The sequence below is a fragment of the Rattus norvegicus genome, chromosome 18 (genome assembly GCF_036323735.1).
Source record: "Rattus norvegicus strain BN/NHsdMcwi chromosome 18, GRCr8, whole genome shotgun sequence".
NCBI classification, from domain to species: domain Eukaryota; kingdom Metazoa; phylum Chordata; class Mammalia; order Rodentia; family Muridae; genus Rattus; species Rattus norvegicus.
The window spans coordinates 48220271-48241713 of NC_086036.1; the positions used below are offsets into that span (position 1 = coordinate 48220271).

Consider the following 21443-nt stretch of genomic DNA (forward strand, 5'->3'; position numbering starts at 1 on the left):
TTTCTCAACAATATTTACTTAAACATATGCTTAAACATTATTACGTGCCACTATTAGCAAATCACAGCTCTATGTTTAAGCTTTTGACAACTTATAAAGTAGTCAAAAATTTTTGTTTGCCTAAATCAATAGTTCTTAACCTTCCTAATGCTACAAACCTTTAATACAGTTTCTCCTATTGTGGTAACCCCTAAACCATAAAGTCACTTTGTTGCTACTTTATAACTGTAATTTTGCTAATGTTATGAATCATAATATCATACTGTAAATGATATTACATGACTTGCAAGATGTTGTGTTTTATAAAAAAAGAAAAGGAACCAAGGATGTGTTTGTTAGAAGTGTAGTATGGTGCTGGGAAGGGGGTTGTCCCTCTGTGAGCCCATGCTGAGGCATCTCTTCCCCCTGAGGTACCAGACATAAGATGAATATTTAGGGCATGGGAAGGGGAGTTGGGAAGAGAATAGAGATAGAGGAAGAGAAGGGGGAGGAGAGAGAAGGGGGTTGGCATAGAGAGAGGCTGGCTGTCTTAGTTAGGGTCTCATTGCTATGAACAGACACCATGACCAATGTAAGTTTTATCGAGGTCACCATTTAATTGGGGCTGACTTACAGGTTCAGAGGTTCAGTCCATTTTTTATCAAGGAGGGAGCATGGCAACACCAAGGCAGGCATGGTGCAGGAAGAGCTGAGTTCTACATCTTCATCCAAAGGAAGCCAGGAACAGACTGAACATCCCAGGCAGCTAGGAGAAGGGTCTCCAAACCCACCCCCACAGTGACACACTTCCTCCAACAAGGCCACACCTTCTAATAGTGCCACTCCCTGGGCCAAGCATATGCAAACCATCAGAGAGAGAGAGAGAGAGAGAGAGAGAGAGAGAGAGAGAGAGAGAGAGGAGGTGGGGAATAGAGAGAGGCCAGTCATGAGCACATGGAGAGGATAGAGGGGAATGGGGAGAGAAGGGGCAGAGAGGATAAGAGTAAGAGAGCAAAAGAGCAAGAGAGAGAGAGAGTAGATCTCTTTTGTAGTGAGTTAGGCATACCTGGCTGTTGCCAGGTAACTGTGGGGTGGAGGATATCTGATATGGGACCCTCAGGTGGGTAGTAACCCCTAGGTTGAGAACCACATATCTAAATCATATTTAAATTAATTTTGATTATTAAATTTTAGGCTACTCCACCATGGGTATATAAAATTATTTCTGTCAGTTTTATTTAGGAGAAATTGGCATTTTATCTGTGGAATGACAGGCTTTGTTTCCTCAAGCAGAATATACCTATATTACTAGTGTCTCATGCTTCTCCATGTCCCTCTGTGGTACAGAGAACAACCCCCAAGCCTTGATCCCATTCTTTCAGAAGAACTCTTCTCCTAAGAGCACAGGCTTTGTTTAACAATGTATATTTGCCTTCAACATTCCTTCCTTTCAAATGTTTATTACGAATGTTAATCTTCAACAGCTGGCCTTTATTTTTGTGGTGAATGCATTTAATAGATGCTATGAACACTTCCCTTGACCAAAAGACTGTTTTCTTTGAGCCAAGGCCTGACACAATATTTCCCCTCTCAACCACTCCTTTGTATAGCTGTTTGCTTGCTCTCCATTTAAATTTCTTCTGTGGTTCCACTCCTTTCAGTATTCTACAGGAAAATGGAACTCTCGGATTCACATGTTGATACACACATGCATTCCTTGTTGGACTCAATACATCAGCTTCTATTTGTGTCTTTCTCTGCTTGTGAGGCAATGCTACTCTCCAAATTCTATCAGGCAAACAGAGATCTACAAAAGAAACACTCTTTTGAACTGGCTGGGAATTCACTCCCTTTTAGTCCTCTATACTAAGTAGGATCTCAGTTGATGCTGGTCTTTGTCCTTAGCACCTTTATCTTGAAGCTCTCACTAATAGTGCTTCTGTAAGCTCTAATTTGGTCATCCATGATGTGTAGTCGTTAGCTTACAAAGTCACAAATATGTTTATTACATACTTAATTTTTGAAAGTTGCACAATCATATGAACAAAAATATAAAGAAAAATAACGATCCACGACTTTTATGAAATTGTACTTTCTTTTCATGGATATGCCTGAGACTATTATAGTAATGACAACCACGCATTTTAGGGTCATCCTTTAGAACCAACTTTTTACTAAAAGAGTTTTAATACATTGGGACAGAGTTTACACAACTTTCCTTTCCCCAGTTAGAGAACAAATCTGAAATTGGGAAGAGCAGATATGGTGGTTTGAATGAGAATGTTCTCCACAGGCTCGCATATTTGAACACTTGGTGTCCAGCTGCTGGTGCTGTTTGGAGTAGTCTAAGAGGCTTCAAAGCTTTGTGACATTTTCATTCCTCTCTCTGCTTTGTGCTTGTGGCAAAGGACATGAGTTTTGGGTGTCCTGCTCGAGCTGGAGTGCCTGCTGCTTGTCCCCATGTTTCCCTAAAGGGACAGGCTCTTATCTCCCAGAAACCACATTCTCATCCCTTTGGAACCACAGCACAAATAGACTTTCTCCTCTAAGTGGCCTTGGTCTTGGTGTTTTATCACCTCAACAGAAAAAGGAACTATTCCAATAGGCCTCTTGAGACAACAGGGGCTGTTTCAGCTTAGGTGGACTTACTTAGGGAGTTAGGCTGCAGAATCTCATGCTCATACAAAATGCCCACTGAGTCCGCAGCTCCAGGTTCTCATTTCACAAATTTGAAGAAGGATTTTCATGGACCATGGGGAAGGGTGGTTTTAGAAAAGGAGTTTAAAGGGTTTTTTTGAAGAAAATTTAAGACAAAGCAAGCAAGAGGAGCTCTGGTATGCCAGGAAATGTTCTACTATTGTAGATAAACTAAGCAAACCCATCGATGGACCCCATCTTGGGGTTACTGAAGGAAGTATTTATGAGCTGAGATATGGGTGTTGGACTGCTCATGGGCTATGCAGTCAGGCCACTCTCTCCATGAGGTATCCAGAAGCCTCTTAATTTTGTTTGCATTTTCCCATGTAACTTTGAAGGCAGCTGGGCTCATTCAGGCAGTATAAAAAGGAGAAAAAAAAGATAAGAAACCAGAGCAGGATTCAGAACCCACTTCTGGCATTTCTTGCCCCTAAGCAGGAAATCTCTGGCTTTTGGCCAAGGACAAAAATCAAGATCCTATCTGTAAAGTGTCTAAGCAGTTTCCATTTTCTGTTTTCATCCTTCCTGGTTTGGTTCTGGTAAAACCCTTCCAAAATGCTGTCTTCCCATTACATCTTCATGTGGAGGAAGGCAGAAATAAACTTCTTTAGGCTTATTTATTTTTTAAAAATTATGCATACTTATGTGTACTTATATCTGCATGTTAGTATGTGCCTATATGCTCAGGTCCCCAGAGAGGCCAGGAAAGGATGTCAGATCCCCTGGAACTAGAGTTACAGCGACATTGTGAGCTGCTGCACATGGGTGTGAGGAACAAAACTCAAGTACTTTAGAAGAACAGGAAGTGTTCTTAATTGCTGGCCTGTCTCCCTAGTCTAGGTCTATTCATAACGACACTGACTACATTGTATGAGAACTCTGCTTTTCCATAGTGCTCCATTCTTCTATTACTTGGGTTAAGATTTCAACACCTGAATTGGGTGAGGATACAGATCTTTAGACTATAGCACCAAAAAGAAATACTGTCTCTGTCTTGGAAATCACTTCTTGAAAAGCAAGCACTATTTGGAGAAATTAAAGAATACAAAGCAGACGGAACCTCTTAATCCTAAATCCCTGAAGAAAAATCTAATTAATGCCCCACGAGGGAGGAATTAGCAAGACCACAGGGCATGGCAGAAAAAGATGGTTCAAAAAGAAAAGTAGTACATGACTGGGAAGCATATCCATGCACAAAAATTTAAAGGAAGACTGTGCTGGGCGTGGGGGAGAGCATGTTTAGGAAATATGGACCTTTTCTGTACTTTAACATTCTCCACTAACCATAATTCATCAGTAGTCCTTGGTTGGCTGATGGATTATTAAGTTTATTATACAAGTTTCCTTTCCAACAAATTCAGCTCACTGCAATACACAGCAGGATGCTAGCGACTTGTTCAATGACGTATTTCCAGCATTAGATAATAAAACAGGCTATTTTAGTAGCCAGAGATTTGAAGAAAAGATATTTGTGTTTGTAACTACCTTCTACAATCATTTTGAGAGATCTCACAGAACTCACAGAATGCTTTTTAAGAGATCTCACAGGATTCTTGTTTGAAGTCTAAAGTTCTCATTCTTGCTCTTTTGGCTCAGGGTATAGACAAACCTTGGGGATCTGAGAATTTACTGGTGAGAAGGATGATATATGAACACTTCTCTTTGATGAATGCTACACATTCTTTTTTACAGTTGTTCACAAGCCAGGTCCTTAGAGAATGGATCTCATTAGAGTTGTTTGGATGACATGGAAATGGTCCCTACTAAGGCTTCTACTTGGACTATGTAAGGCAGGGATGCTGGGCTTATAAAGAAAGGGGAGATGGAAGGATGGGGCAGAACGGAGGTATTGTTTATGAAAGTTAAAGGATAGAGTTTGTTTGTGGTATTTTGTCTTATTTGTCTGTTTTGATTTTTACTTTTGTTTTGTTTTTGAGAGAGAAAGAACATGAAGTTAGATGGGTAGCAATGTGGGATGGATCTAGATGGGGTTGGGGAAGGTAAAGAATAGGAATTGAAGTATTGTCTGAAAAAATGTTAACATAAAATCATACAAAAAGAAATCAGAGCAGATAAAAATTAATGTATTCTTGTAAAATATATAGCCTTCAAAAGCTATGAGTGGCTTAAAATATTATGTTCAGGTATTTTTATGCCAATAAGTAGTCATTCTAGAGAAAAAAAGAATATACCTTTGAGAAAGTAGTCTTGCCGAATGTGTGACTAACATTGTTGTAATTTTCCTTATGTTCTTTAACTATTAGCCATGCATTAACAGGTGCACTCTGTACCTGAGGAGGTCATGAAGAACTTCTCTTGACAGGGTAGACGGTAGTCAATGTAGCTGCCAGCACCAAATGAGATGGAAAGCTTAACTTCTATTTGAATCTAGAAATCATGTTAACCAGAAGTTGCAGGCTCACCCTGTGACATTCACAGCTGTTTAATTCGTTCTGTAGCTGCTGCTTGTCTCTTGAGAAATATCCTGCTTCTCCTTCTACTGCTCATGTCATGCTTACCCTCTTTCCACTCCTTCCTTCGTCTGTGGCTTGTTTTGGACAAGAAAAGAAGGAAAGTGTGAAGCACTAGGTACCAGAGAATACAATGTGATGGACTTGGTTTGACCCATGCCCATTCCGTATCCACTGGGAAATACAGGCCATCTGGACTACTGACTAAATCAAAATAAAGTCTTCTAGGAGTCACAGCCAGAGGAAAACGGACAATCACAAATAAGCATTCCTCTGGATACACTCCGTCAGCTTTGTAGACAAACCAGAAACCTTCAACTTCTGCCAAAGTAGTCCCGAGATTTCCCAGGAAACTCGAACTGTCTTTTGCAGCCAAATCTTTTTGTTCTGTGAATCACTTTTGCCATGATAATGAACAAAGCAGATGCTATTTCAGTAATATAGCTCTTTTGGTCGTCCATGCTATCATTCACGCTATTCCTGAGACAATGAAAGAGCAATGCCATATACCAATGACAATGGTCACCATGGAAGAATCACAAATATGAAAGTGCTGTGTAGTTTCACAGACTTCCTTCATTTTGTCTTAATTCTTTTTATGTTCTTGGTTTTCCTCCCACCCCCACTGAGTTCAAATATGATGTCATGGGGGCTAGGTTAGAGTGATTGACAGAAATGGGCCTATGCTCAAGAGTCTTTACTTTGTCTTGATCACCAGTGTGCCGAATAAACCCCCACAGTCAGAAGACTCCTTCTCATCGGATCATAGTAGCTAAGATGCTGTATCGCAGAATTTGCAATTCTGTAACCATGCCTTTAAAATCAAATATCAAAAGATACCTTAGTGTATCAAGAAATTTCACTGACTAGCTGTACACATTCATCCATGGGAAATCTCTTGTTCTCTCATATCCTCCAATGATTTGATGAGAATAAGGAAACAGAAGAAACTCTTTGAAATCTTTCCTTCCCCTCTACTCTTCTTTCCTATAGCTTTGTGCTAATGCTTAAAAGAACAGATTGCCATGTTCTTAAGAAATTTTTTCTAGGAACATATGAATGAATATTTTGTGATCCCGTAAGGCCTGCAAACACAGAAATGCTGTTCCTCAGGCCTAGTAAGCGTATAACACTTGCTGTCTGGCCCACTGATTACAAATTTAGTTTTGTTCTGATCTACCTAGTTCTTACAATGTATAAGAATTGTTGGTAATATGACAATTGATAATGTAAACCATAATAATATTTAACCAAAGCAAGAATTGGAATAAAGTGGTTCCATTAAAAAACAAAACAAGAAGTCTACAAATGGGAGTTCCCATGAGTGTGACTTCGGTGACATGGTGGCACTAGCAAAGGCCTAGATACCTTCTGTTCTCTGAAAGTTGCTTTCAACATGTCTCACACACTGACACAGTCCTCAAATCCTTCAACATTCTTACAAACTCAAAAGCTGGAACGGAGGCTGTGAAGCAGTTTTATCCTCCATGTTGCTGTATTAACACACAAAGGAACATGTTTACCAGGAGTCTTAATACTTCCCTGCTCAAGCTGTGATTTCCCAGACTTCAGGATTCACTGTCACCTGCAAATGCAACGTTTTGGGACTGGCCTCAAATTGGTTATTCATATTTTGCTTCTTAACAAAATTCCTAGGTAATTCCTATACTTGCTAATGCTTGGGAGGGACTCGCTATGTTTACATTTTCCTGTGTCGAATAGGCCTGGAGACAGGCCTATTCTGGGGTGGAACAGAAGACGGGAGAGTAATCTTTCTTGGCCTCTTCAGTGGAAACCGGAAAGAGCACGCCACGTGGAGTGTCCGCTGGGTAAGTTGTTTCCACAGTGTGATGTGGTATTTTTCCATGGACCGAGGGGTATCACACATCACACTCCCTGCACTTGAATCTTGCCTGCTGTGATTCTGTGGCTTTCATACTGCCTGGAGCATGAAGGCTGGCTTCAGGAACAATATTTTCAAGAGAAGTTTGAGACTTTACCCTTGTGGTTTTGGAAAGGCTTCTCATTTTTATAATAGTGGGGTTTAAGAGTGCTGTCTGACCCAGGGGAATTCAAAGGAAAAACATGGAAGCTGGCAGAAATGGAGGAGAAGGTGAAAATTGTAAATTAACAGGTTTCTTTTGAGTTCCGGTTGGTATATTTGTTTTCTCCACCAGAACAGCTAATAAAATTCATTCTCAGGTACATTTCCCCCTCTTACTGTGCATTAGTTCTAAGGATTTATGACAAAAGTTCACAGAGAAGTTTGTTTTAAAATATGAAATGACTGTCTCAGAAGAGTTTAGACTAACTTTTCAAATGAGAATCACACTGTTCCACAGTTCAACCATTGATGAACTAAGTCTTGAGAGTTTTATAAAGTAAAATGGTGACATTTTCCAATCATATGGAGTAATAAAACACAATGGTAAAGGGGATAAAAACTAATGAAGGGGCAAAAACATAGTATCTCATCTTGGACCAACGAGAGTTCAGCCCTAATTTAAGTCCATTTAGTTGACCCAATGGCTTATAATTACATCTGCACATTTGTTTAGAATACTCCTAGGAATTAACCAGTCCTACTGGCTAGTCAAGGGTATTTTAAAAATCAAACTTGGTCTCCATTTTGTTTCGTCTCAGGGAAATACATGTTTTTAAATAAACTTACCTCATTGTAGCCTTACCAATGTGACAGGAAACCACTTGTTACCTTACTGAGTAGATGGGAGGCCAGGAGACACTGTTATATCTGCAAGGGGAAATCAGAAGAGTCTTCAATATCACAACATGTTTGGCTTCAGAAATGCTGCTTCTACACACAGTACATTCTCCTAAGCTGAACACATAGATAGCGCGACTGTTTGCAGGACAGCCACATACCAGGGGACAAGACTCTCTTCACACTGCTAATCATGTTTTGGGTGCACATAGTTCTCATGGGGTTGGTTGGGAGGCCCCTGCTGAGATCTGCTGGCAGACTGTGGTACTCACTAAAACAACTGTGACCTTCAATAAAAGCTCATGCCCTCTATGCCAAAGCAAACTTGTGAAAATTGCCCACTTTCAGACAACCCGGACAAAACCCTAGGAGGGCAGGAGTCACTATTTAAAGGCTCTTTTATAAGCCAAGAGAAATGGATCCCTGGTCTATTTGAATACTGGTTCTTGTAAATGGCAAGGCCACAACGAGCCAATTCTTGCTTCATACTTACAACTGGATTAAGCTCAGACTAATCTGGTCAGTGGAAACAACTCGAGTCCTTGGCACTGTCCTCTTAGATACTACCTGGAGATTTCACAGATTTGGGAAGTTTGACCTTGAATATAAAGATGTAGTCATTAATTGGTGATTTGGAAGGAGTCCCATTTGTGTGTTTTAGAAAGTGTTTACTGGACTAAAGAAAAATATTTACAGAAAAGCAGGAAGCACATTTGATTAAGAGACTGTAAACCTTAATTCAATATGGTTGGTGTTTGTGTGCGTGTGTGTGAGTGTGTGTGTGTGTGTGTGTGTGTGTGTGTGTGTGTGTGTGCATGTGTGTTTTGTGTTTAAAACTCTCATTGTGTCCCTTTAGTCTAGTGCTAAATCAGAATGTCACCACTTCATCCTGGCACAGGTACCTGGTAATGAGGATGAAAGGTACACGGAACAATTTTTGTCCCTCTGAGTCACTGAATGTTCCTTCCACAGCACAAATGTGTCATGTGTTTTGTCATGTCTGGTCTTGAGCAATAGAAGCTGCGTGTGGTATCCACAAGTAGGGGGATGGGCAGGGTCCTGTCTTGCAGGATATGGGACAACAACTATATACGGATATTCACCCATAACTTCATACATTTTTCTGGAATGCTACATAAGAATTAGTCATAGGCATTGGTATTAGAATTGGGGCAGGAGCTAATGAATAAACGTGAGAGGATTTTTTGTTTGTTTATCTTAAAGTTTGCCAAGTGAATGTGTCTATCTCTGGCTGGGTGACTGAGTGCACAGATACAGGTAGATAATCCACTCCAGAATAAATAACAACAAGCCACATTTTTTGCTGGTTCTATTTTCAACCTGATAGATAATCTTCTCCCTTTCAACTTTTGTGCCCTTTTTTTTCTCCTAAAATAAGGCAAAGAAAATGCCATACAGCTAATACGTACCTCTGTGGCTATAGCAGCACACCTTTTTATCGAAGTCTGATGTTGGAAAGAGGTAATATATCAAAGACAACAACATGGGCTATCAGCCATACCTATCTGGTCAAAAAGTTCAAAGTCCCACATGGACAGAGAAGACAAAGAGCAGAGGGAGAGAGGTCTGGTGAGGTAGAAGCTGTAGAAGGCAGGAGATGTGGATAGTTCAAGGCCTGAAAAGTACAATAAACAGGGAAAATGATAGGACAGAATCTGGAGGAGACCAGGCTCACCTGGCTGGGATCAGTACCATGTAAGAGGCCTTGCCATGTTTTGTTTTAATTGAATGCACTCTGACTTGGGTGGTGGCCCTAATGGACCCAACTGACCTTATCAGTCCCCTTTTCTGAAATTTGGCTTTGGTTTCACATCTCAGAGTCTAAGCTGCTTACACATCAGACAACCCCCACCTTCACAGTTGCCTACTCATGTAGATCCATTGCAGCTGCAGTGGGAACAAGCGACTTCTGTAATCCATCCTATACTTTCTCTAATCGGCCTGTGTGTTGCAAAAGTGATTTTATGTTCAGTCATATGCCCAGTCACCTACAGTTAGTTCATATGTAGGCTCACATGCTTGCAGTAGATGATGTTAAAGAGAACACAGGCCAGGAATCAAGCCCACCAGAACCACCATTCCTATGTTGAACTGTCCTCACAAAGGAGACAGAAATAAGACTATCTGTGCCTGCTGCCTCATATCTAGCAGAAGCCCTTACTTAAATGCTCTTTTTAGAAAGAGCCTGTTGGCTCACTGTATTTTAGAAACACATCATTCTTGCTTACAGTCCACTCCACAGACAGTTCAGAGCACAAAGATCAACATTGGCACTCTTGCCACTTTAGACTAGATAAATCTTTTTGTGCTGGACTCAAGTGTACTTTTTAAGAGGTTTGGCAGCATTTCTGGTATCTAGCCATGAGCAACTATGCATGATATCCCTGTGTGATATGTAATAATATAAAATATCTGTAGATCTAGATGTTGCCAAATGTACCCAGAAGTAGAGGAATCACCAGCACTTGAACACAACTGAGGGAGGATGATTTTCCTATAACATTTCATTTTGGCTCACATAGAACTACGGTGGGTGTTCGGATAACATTGGCTTTTTCTGGCATCCTCGTCCCTTTAAGCCACATGATGCTCCATCTGGCTGCATTAGGCAGTTGGCTAGCAGCAGGGCAAGACACTAAAAGTCTCCACGTGAGAAAACCTAAGGTGTTAGAGCCCAATGTGGCATCTATGTGGCATCCAAGCATGGTCTTGCTGATACAGACTTTCTCTTCCCTAAAACTTTCCTAAGCGATTACTGAAACTGACTTGGCATTTTATCACAAACATTTGGGAAATCAGGAAGTGGAGAAGACAGAAGACTCCTGGCAAATGGAGATCCTGGTCATACACTGAGTGCTGCTGGGCCTATTAACCCACTGCCACTTTCTCCTCTACTCCAACATTGACACCAGGGCCTATGACTACAAATTAGGATTCAGATGTCTCACTTCTCAGACAGATCACATTTGTTAAGTGTTGACTTGAATGTGAGGAATTTTCTGCAATGAAAGAGAGCATTTCTTAGTAGGCAAAAGGGCAACAAAGTAACTTGCCATGGAGCAGGAATAGGGAAAACTCAGGAGAGGACTGGTTGACTCCTGGGATCACTGGTGAAGCTTTAAGAGAATATTTCAGTATGAGAAAAGAATAAAAAATGTACTATACAATGAGAGAGAGAGAGAGAGAGAGAGAGAGAGAGAGAGAGAGAGAGAGAGAGATTAGAGGATATATAATAGGAGTGGGACACAGTGGTTTATACTAATCTTTCTTCAGAAGACAATCAGAAAGCGTATTCACTGCAGAATGAATACACATCACAGAACAATAATGTGTATTATTGTTTAATGACAAAAAGTTTAATAAGAAACACACCAAAACAAATATCTCTGAAATTCATAAGGCATAAGACTGTGTAAGCATTAAAAAGCCATAATCTTAGAAACGCCCTAAGCTCATTCATGTGTTGAATGACGGACAATGAGTGAACAGAACCATTAAAAATTCAGTGCTCAAAACCTCCAGGAGTCTGCTGAAAGCAGAGATATGTATTCAGTGTGAATTTTGTTTTTCAAGAGAAGACACCAGAACTGGTGAAGAGGAGGCAGCTGCCAAATGAGAGAAATGAAAAGTGCTTCAGAGGAGAAGATAAATGTTGAGAAAATACAAGAGACATGCAACATCCTGCTCTCTGAGAATGATGGGAAAATGAACACGGGAATGGAATTTTCTAATAGCTCATGCTCTTCAGTTAAGACATTGAAGGATTGGGCTGGTCTGCAGAGAGTGAGTTACCTCGATTGACTGTCCACAGTCAGTTGCAGATTGAAGCCAATTCTACACTTTCTCCCTTCTCACCGCTGTACTTAGTTAGAAAAGAAAAAAGAGGAAAAAGCTGAATTGTCCAGATGACAACAAGTCTAGGTATTACACTGTCATCAGCCATGAACACCAGTTTAAGCCAGCTTTGAAACCTTTGGGCAGTAAATTTACGAATAACTATATACTGAACCTCCATTGTTCAAAAGCCATAGTGTTTCAGACATGTCAAGTGTCTGAAGAGAAGCAAGTTCTTTTCAAAAAGTTCACATTGTATCAACAGGAAGTACTGACCCAGCCTTAACATTTTATATTTTCTGTCATCTTCGACTGGTCATTATTACCTTAAAAATAGTCCTAGGAAGTGTGCATTTCGTTGAGGGACAAATGTAAGTATCCATTTTGTACAAGTGTGATTTAAGGGAGTTGAAAAGAGCTCGGGGTGGGGGTTGGGGTAAGCATATAATTGCTAGAATGACAGGAAGGCCAGAGCTGCTCAGACTTAAAGCAAACACTGAAAACCTAGAATGGTTGTTTCTTGAGACAATATGTTTTATAACATGATGTAGACAAAGCACATCATCATTGCCAGGTACTAAGTAAAATACTGAAGAAATATCCCCTTGCTGATGGGAAAAAAGAGCCATTCCTTCTATATAAGGTGAGAGAAAAGCTTAAAGGGCCATTGCAATGTGTTGGTTGAGAGAGGGAAGACAGGCTAAGGAGTTGAACTCAAACTAAGGTAATATAAAAATGCCACATGCAAATCTACTTTGTGCAAGTGAATTTAAAATATATTAAAGATGACATGATATAAAGTTGGCTGGTATGGAATGGGCATTTTGGAGAAGTTGGGCAAGGGGTTTAATGTGAGCTGATAAAGTGTATGAAATTCTCAGAGAATTAATAAAGATCTTTATTTTCTAAAGTAGATTGGGAAAACCGCATTGTAAAGAGAAGTATCCTGCATGGGTGAACATTTAAATGAAAAAAATCTAGTATGGGTTACCTCCTTTTGAGTTATTGGTCAGGGAACCCCGGAAGCCCTTAAAACAATATAGGCCATTGTCATTACTCTGAGTTATCCACTAGAACTAGATAAGACGCTGTTGCTGGAAGACACCACACACTCATGCTACAAGACAGAAAAATCACATTGAAACTGAGCAGCAGTAAGCCTCCCTCCCACTTGCTAGCTTTCATGGTGTGTAAAGGCGCTGTGCAGGATGCTGGAGAGAAAAGCCATTAACAGTCTTCCCCAGATGTGAACTCAAGCTACAACCCTAGCTGACAGGCAAGATATGCCCTTATGCAATAATGGCATGACTGTTATGGAGGTAACCACACGTATCCTTACTGGATTTGAGGTCCCTTCCAGGCCATGTCTAGGGAGTTCATAGGCCCTAGAGGAGAATTTGCTACTGTTGTTCTGCTAAATGTGTGAGGAGTCAAAATGCTTTTAAAATATTTATGATTACACCCATGGACTAGTGCTCCTCTCAACATTTGTTAGCAGTTTCTGCCTATGGTGGCCGGCAATTTTATAGTTATATGGCCTGCATAGCATCTTTAGGTACTCTGAAAGCTAGCCAGCAGAAAGGAAATTTAATTTCAGCCTGATTTTTCTATGCCTTCCCACTCATAACTGATCAAAATACTTAGAATAAGTGAGAGTTGAGTGTTCATTCCTAAACAGAGCAGGCATATCACCCTTTCCAAGGGTCAGGGAACATGACAGAAGAGGGAGCAGACTGTGCACAAGAACTGGAAGATGGGGTGGAGTGCCGTGAACTGCTTTCTTGTAGACATGAAATGCACCCAAGAACTCACAGCAGTTACCTGTACAAGACTGAACATCAGTAATCAATCACAGATGGGAGGGGCTCATGACACTGCACCCTTCCCTGAGGACGTGTAGGGAGTTAATGGTTGTTAAGAGAGGAGAAATCATTCCTGAGTGGAGTAGCCAGTGGTTAGTGGTTAATTTCTCTTGTTTAAGTAACCCACCATGTTCATGTGAGCAATTCTATTGGACACACACTCAGAAACAGACATGAAAAAAAGAATGCAACTAGTTGGAAAGAAGAAGGAAAGTGGGTAGAAAGAGTAACTCAAAGTAAAAGTTTCTGGACATATCAAGAGATGTAGACTCACGGGCTGTTTTGAATAGACATGGTGTTTTGCTGAGACAAGGCTCATGGGAGGACACATGATATTTGGAGAGGACTCAATGACAATGATGGTGCACTTGCATAGCTAGCTTTGCAATGCTTCACCGGTCTTGCATCTTTTGCTTCAGTGAGAGAGGCACAGCAGAGAATTTCTCTTGTCATCAAGATTGGTCCTGGCTGCTCCAGTTGATTCATGCTGACTCTGCCAAGGCCTGGTGGTTTCTGCTGGATCGTGCCACTGCTGCTGATTCATGGTTGGCATCCTGACACTACTGAATTGGACTGCTGGTGTCGTGACAAATAGAGGATACTCAAGAAAATACTTCTTAAAAGGTTCACATCCCCTTGTCCTATTTACCATCTTTTCTGCCCTACCATGGGACGGTGGGCTAGAAGGAGTGTCCAAGCATTTAAAAACCCTTCATAAAAGTGGGTTTTAAAAAACCTAAGCCTACTGTAGTGGGGGACTATAATCAAGAATACATCTATACATATGCTATTTATGAAAAGGTGTGAAATAACTAAATCAATAAAAAGGCTTCTGTTTTATCCATTCATTCATTTGATTTTTTTAAAGACAGGGTTTTTCTCCATAGTCTTGGCTGTCCTGGAATTTACTCTGCAAACCAGGCTAGCCTTCAACTCATATACATCTACCTGCCTCTGCCTTCCAAGTGCTGGGATTAAAGGCATGAGCATCAGTGTCCAGGAAAGCAGATATTTAAAGAATAATCACATACTCTTATTAAATTACTGGATCTTTAAAAGAAAGAAAACCATAAACAAATACTTTCTCTCTGCCTTAGCAAGGTTTTTTATTGTGCCAAACATAAAGCAAGAGGATCCTTTGATAGCTTTTTCCATCGTTGTTAGAGTCTGAACTTAGGTCTCAGTTACCTAAACAACTAACTTAAAATCACCTGTTTATGTCTCATTGATTTAAAAAAATCGAAACCAATAATTTCTTTTTGTCCAAAGACAGCATGATGTATAGATTAGGAAATACTCAGGTGGCCTTTTTAACTTGTATTTTATGTCTTTCTATAAAACCACTCAAAAGTATAGAAAATAGCACACTTGTTTCTCCTTTTCAAATATGTCTACATTTTCTCTTGAACATAGATAAAGAAAAACATTTTGTATTGTTTTGGTTCCCGCTGTCTCCTGATCACTCTTGCACACATCACCTTGTTCCTGAGGTGGAAGGAACTACCATCTGTGCATTGCCTGTATGTCATCTGGCATGAATGCTCTGTGGGAGCAGCAAATACTGTCTTGGGGTCGGGTGAGAGGCTATTTCATTGGTCTGTGGTCCATGAAAGGGCCACAGTCTGTAAGCAGGCATGAGGTACATTTGTAATGTTGAAATATGATTAGAAGAATTCTTGACAAGGGTGGGGTGCTGTGGAAAACACAGTTGCAAGACTCTGCTCCAGGGCAAGGACTGACTCCTCGAGGTCCGAGCTGCTGGATAAGACTGGATAAATGCTTCTTCTTCTCATTCTTCTTCTTCTCCTTCCTCCTCCTCCTCCTCTTCCCCCTCCTCCTCCTCCTCCTCTTCCTCCTCCTCCTCCTCTTCTTCTTCTACTAGAGGTTTATATTTAAAGTGGACCTCTTCCCCTTTCTAATCTATCATATGACATTTATTTGCAATGCTTCAAATTTAGATATTTCAAATTCAATATGGTTTGTAAAACTTTTTTTTTCTTTTGAAACTTTTTTTTAGGTCAGAATTTTCAGATGGTAATCTGACAACAAGATCTTCCAAAAGGCAGAGTGGAAGCCAAATCATTAATTGGGAGAAAAGCATACCACCGGATTTCCTTTGAATTAACCTTGCAATGAGTGGCAAGACCCTTAATGCCCTAAGAGTATCTTTATCTATCAAAGAAGTATACTACAGCCAGGCTGTGTGAGCTGTTATAGAATTTGAAATAATTGATGTAATGTGGCTGGCACTCTCTATTTATGAGTTAGATAATAAAAATGAAGCAAATGATATGTGAAAACTGGAGGGTTGCCTTGAGTCGGAGGCCAGCCTAAGCTCCAAATCGAATTCAAGGACAGCCTGGAGTGCATAGCTCAGAAGAAGAGAAAGAAGAGGGGGGGAGAAAGGGAAAGGGAAGGGGAAAGAGGGTTGAGGGGAGTGGGAGAGGAGGAAGAGGAAGAAAAGGAGGAAGAGGAGGGGGAAGAGAAGGGAAAGAGAAGAAGAGCAGGAAGAGGAGGAGGGGAGAAAAGGGAAAGATGTGGGATTGGAAGAACATAACTGGGTGGCCTACAGCAAGGGACCCAACAGAACTTACCTCAGTAGACCTCAGAAACACCCTAGTTACATATTGCAGCATCCATTGGGTGGGGAAGATCCTTGCACACAGGTCATTGCCAAATTTAAATAAATGTAAAAGAGTTATCAGTAGCTTTGGGGGTAAAATCCAGGCTTTCATCAGTGAGAAGACATGAAGATTGTCAAAAATACCGGCAAGGAGAAGAAAGCATCTCTCCTGCTCTATAAAAATCATCATGATTTATTCTTTTAATGAAAAAGGCTTGGGAAGGCACACCATCTGTGGTTTACGAGGGGGAAATGAGCCAGAATTCCTTGCGGGCAGGGTCGTTGCCACAGGTCAGATCTGGATTCTGGGTGGAGGCTGGCATCACCCCAAACTGACATAGGCACGCTCAGGCATCACGTAGTCTGTGGTGACTAGTTAGGCCTTGGGTGATATTGTCAAGCGACAGAAAGGCAGCTCAGCATTCTCCATTGGCATTGAGCAGCACTTGGGTCAAATGTTTGGAGCTGGGGCACAAGTAGCAGGTTTATATTGAAGCTCTAGCTGGTTGTCCACTCAACACGTGTGAGCAGTTTAGCCATCGCTGTAAATCACAGTCCCCTCCACCCCCAATGTTATAAATAGGGATACGTAAATATTTTGGATTTATCAGCCTCCAAGTATTCTTCAGATGTCTTGGGCTCACCCAAACAGAACACATCGTGCAAGCACATTCTCCCTCTTTTTTTTTTTCAGAACTGTTTGTGATTTATGCGAAATAGAATCCATATGTTTCTGCTTCATTTACACTTAAATAATCAAAAGGTCCTGTGTTGTGAGAGCTGTTTGCTGTCCAAGCCATGTCTGAGCTCACTAACCCTCCCCCATTCCCAGAAACACAAGCAGTTTGGTCCCTTTGAAAAAGCCAAAGAAAAAGAGAGAGGGAAGGGGGGGGCACAGGAATAATGTAGGGAGGCCTGTTTTGCCAAGATGAAATAATCTTCAGTACCACAGAGTTCAATTTAGACAGAAATGGCAAGCCCAAGAATTTCAAATGAGTCCAGAATATGGGTATAAACAAAGGCACCTCTCCAACCATGTTAAAAGCAGCTTCAGGAACACACACACACACACACACACACACACACACACACACACACACACACACACACACACACACACTGCTGGCAACCTGATAACCACACTCTGAAGGCAGGGAAAGTGTAGGCCTATAACCTTAGCGCCCAGCTAACAGCTGCTGCAGATTGTCGTTCCTGGTTCCCTGAGAGTGGCCTGTCCAATCCAATCCAGATACAGATCTGCCCTACTTTATCTTGCTCTGGTGGCGTGTTCTGGTGCCTTAACTTCCTACTTCCTGCCATTCTGTCATCTGGGCCAAACAGTCAGCTATTGAGTTTGTGTGTGTTTGGAAAAGTGTGTGCTTGTGTATCATGTAGTTTCTTCAGAGACAGCTTCTAGCTCATAATAGGGTCAACCTACATACCGCAGGTAGTGTGAGGAATATGTTAGCCAGGGACTGGTGACTCAGCCAAAAGCCACATTTAAAGGCTATGTTTTGTCACTGATACCTTAACTGCTCTTATGTCACTTTAGGAATAAGTGTTTAAGCAATTAGAAGAAAAATATCCAAACTAGAAATACTATACTGATTATCTAATCTTTAAATATCTGTGGAGGATATTGCCGCTCATTTTCACAACATTATCATACATTCACGTGAAGGAATTCATGCTCCAAGGCGATCTTTACGTGTGAAGTTTGCCATGATCCCCCAAAGAATTAACAGTTCTGTGGATCACTTCCTCTGCTGAGAGGTTAGGTTTTTTGCTAACGTAACACATCTAGGAAGACAGATCCTCAATTGAAAAAGTGCCTCCACCACACTGGCCTGAGGCATGTCTGTGAGGCGTTTTCCTTTTTTTTTTTTTTTTTTCTTTTTTCTTTTTTTTCCCGGACCCAGGGCCTTGCGCTTGCTAGGCAAGCGCTCTACCACTGAGCTAAATCCCCAACCCCCATGAGGCATTTTCCTAATTGCTGATTGATGGAGAGGGTCCAGCCCACTGTGAGTGGTCCCGTTCTTAGGCTGGTGGACCTGGGCTGCAGAAGAGGCCGATCAAGCCAGTAAGCAGCATTCCTCCAGTGTCTCTGCCTCAGCTGAGGTCCTCGCCTCAAGTTTATGCCCAGGCTTCCTTTCATGGTGGACTGCCATCCCTTTCTTCCCAAATTAGTTTTAGTCAGAATTTTATTCTAGTAACTAAAAGTAAATTAAGGCCCATGCATACCCCAGTTATCTAGGTGGCAGTGAACAGAACAATATACCATTTATTTTCTCAGCCTTAACCCTAAGAAACACTATATATTCCTTAATCTTGTTGTAAAAAGCGACAAGAAGTATCACCTTGGTATGTCTTAAACATACACATGCATCTGCCTGCTTGTGCACACATACAGTATGCACGTGTAGAGTATATTGATGTCCTGCTATGATGTTGGTGGCTGGTCCTTAGCAGTGGGGGTGTACATTCCTCATAATTATAAGCTGTTTTGACTCTCAAGATTTAATGTAGACAGAACATTCCACTACAGAATGCTACCGCAGTCCCCTTAATATCTCTAAGTTCTTTTATATATGCAAATAAAAGTTAGATCACTAGGTCAAATATATTTTAAAGGTTGAACTTAGTTTTTAAAGTGCCTTAAAACATGCTTTAGGGTATGCTAGAAAAATAAATTAGACATCACTTCTATAGTGGGCAGTTCCGTGCACTGGAGATTAAAGCGGAGAAACAGGTGGAATATTGTGTTTGGGGGTGGGGGCTGTTTTATACAGAAAACCCTCCCCCCCGCGTCCCTAGATAAGGATCAGTAGTCTAACAAGTAAATGCTGGGGGCATTTTCTTCCAAAAAGAGTAAGTTGTGTTCCTACATGAAGAACTGTGGCAAGCTCATTTGCCTCTGCTTCCTGGGTGCTCAGAACTTTGGTTCCCAGAGAAAGCTCTGGTCCATCCACTTTCCATTCTACTTCTGCTTCCTTTGCCCCTTGTTTTGAAGTTTACTGAGCAGTTGCTAGGGAGCCAGCCCTGTCCCTTCTGTTGCCAGGTTGCCAGGATATATCCAGGCAACGGAAGCTGGGGTTCCTCTTACGTGCCAGCCATACCTACTAACTCCATGTCCCACAGGAGAAATGTGAATCTCAGAGTTCCCAGGTCCTGCGCCATCCTCCGTGGATCCTCACAGTGGGCTGGAACGCCATAGTAAAGGCCAAGCATCGAGAAGAGGACACATCCAAGGTACGTCTGTGAGAGTGTGTTCCCTCTCGTCTCACAGCTCCTCATTCTGAAGCTTTACTTTCAGTCAGCCATCACTTACCACCTTGAATTCCTCCACACCCTCCTCACCTGTGGGCAGTAATTATGTCTCTGTGAGAGGAAAGACGTTTAAATAGAATTTAGTCCTAATGATTGTGACGGTATTTTCCAATGAATATTTACTTCCTTGGATAGTGTCAACAACGAGGATTGAACTGTTACTTAAATGCCATAATGACTAAAAAGAGAATCGAATTTCACTGAAAGACACAACCTAAAGAATTTTCTTCCACATGAATGAAGTTTGTTTTAACCTTACTACTATATTAAATTTATTAGCCAGTTTATCCACAAAAGAAACGGGGAAAAAGGCTCTAGTTACTCAGTTGAATTAAAGGTTTTAAAAAAGTCAACTGAGAAAGGGAATAACACTCGAAATGTAAATAAGAAACACTCAAGTTAATAAAAAAAGAAAAAAGAAAAAAAAAGTCAACTGAGTGAAATACAACCAAACTTAAGCACTACATTTCAAATTCCTAAAATCAAATAATTTAATAGACGATAGCCACATAGAAATCCTCTCAACCAAGGTAGGGGCATTTGCGTCACCCCGGAAATTGTTCTTCTGACTTCCGGTCTGCCTTCTCGCCACTGTGCTGGCTTCGGTCATCAGAGAGTGATTTGCCCCGAGTGAACTCCGTATGACTCTAGTCATGCAACATGTGCTTCTGTTTCTGACTCCTATGGACGCGGAGAAGTTTCTAGGCTGTTCTGTGCCGCTCTGTGTGTCGCTGCTCAGTCTTTGATGGGTGAGCATAACTCTACGATTGTCCCACATTTGTTTAGCAATTCATTCGTTGGTATTTGGTTTCTTTCCAGTTTGATCCTGCTGTAACTGAGCAGCGGTAAACACTTCTGTACAAGTCTCGTCTCTCCACAGATTTCATTCTTTAAGTCTACCAGTGAAACTGGTAAGAGTAAGGAGAAAATGTATCCTGGCAGAGTAATAATTTGAATTTGCCATCAACTAATGAAGTGGGGCACTTCCTCACAGGCCCCCTTTTAATTGCCTAGTCACACTATGGCCCATTTAAAACTTCTTCCTTACCTTTAACGAGCCATGAGCCACCAACTGGGCACACCCCTTTTGAGTGGCCACACTGATAAAATGGACAGATGATGTCATCAAAGATGTCAGCATGACCATGCATCTTTTTTGCTTGCTTCAAAATGTGCTCACCTTCACACCAGGGAAACATGATTAGTGCTCTGTGACCACAGAATAGCACTGCCTCCGCATGCCCCTTGTCATTTACATGCAGTAATTCAGCACATACTCTAATGTATCTGACATTTTCAGCATCATGTGTTTTGAGAGGACTCATGTTGTGCCTTTGTAGGGCTGTTTATCAACCCTTTATGTAAGAAGACACCATGATTTTTGTATTTTGCCTGCTGATGGGTAAATGTGTTTTTAATTTTCGTTATTATGAGTAAGGCTCCTGTGGATGTTTATCTGTATGTGAGGTTTCGTAGATATATAATTTTATATTTTATACAGCGTGTAGCCTATACATATTGCTAAGTGCCAAACAGTTCTTCAGAGTGGTTGTAACACTTCACATTCCTACCAGGAAGATTCCGCACATCCTTATTAACACTTGGGTTGACAATCCTTTTAGCTTCAGGCATTGCAGCTTATATGTCTATGATCTCTGTGGTTTTGTTTACATCTTTTCTATTTAAAATGTTTTTTTAAAAAAGGTTTTGTGCATGGATGTTTTGCCTGCATGTGTGTCTGTGTACCATGCGTCCAAAGAGGCCAGAAGAGGCTGTTGGATCCTGATACTAGAGTTACAAACAGTTGTCAGCCATTATGTGGGTACAAAGAATTGAACATGGATCCTCTGCAAGAGTAGCCAGTGGTCTTAACCACTGAGCCCTCTCTCCAGCTCCAGAAAAATGTT

General features: G+C 41.1%; 1 protein-coding gene and 1 long non-coding RNA gene across 2 annotated transcripts in view; one reads left to right on the plus strand and one right to left on the minus strand.

The window, feature by feature from the left end:
* Positions 1–3292: 3292 nt before the first annotated feature.
* Positions 3293–20626, minus strand: LOC134483019 (uncharacterized). The gene is made up of 3 exons (XR_010059819.1): positions 20585–20626; positions 19326–19587; positions 3293–7899 (listed from the first exon to the last, which is right to left on the minus strand). It is a non-coding gene; the product is annotated as an uncharacterized LOC134483019 (long non-coding RNA).
* Zfp474 (zinc finger protein 474) overlaps positions 19287–21443 on the plus strand; it is a 30275-nt gene continuing 28118 nt past the window's right edge. The window contains 1 exon segment of the mRNA NM_001107380.2: positions 19287–19458. The gene's annotated coding sequence lies outside the window, so the exon portion shown is untranslated.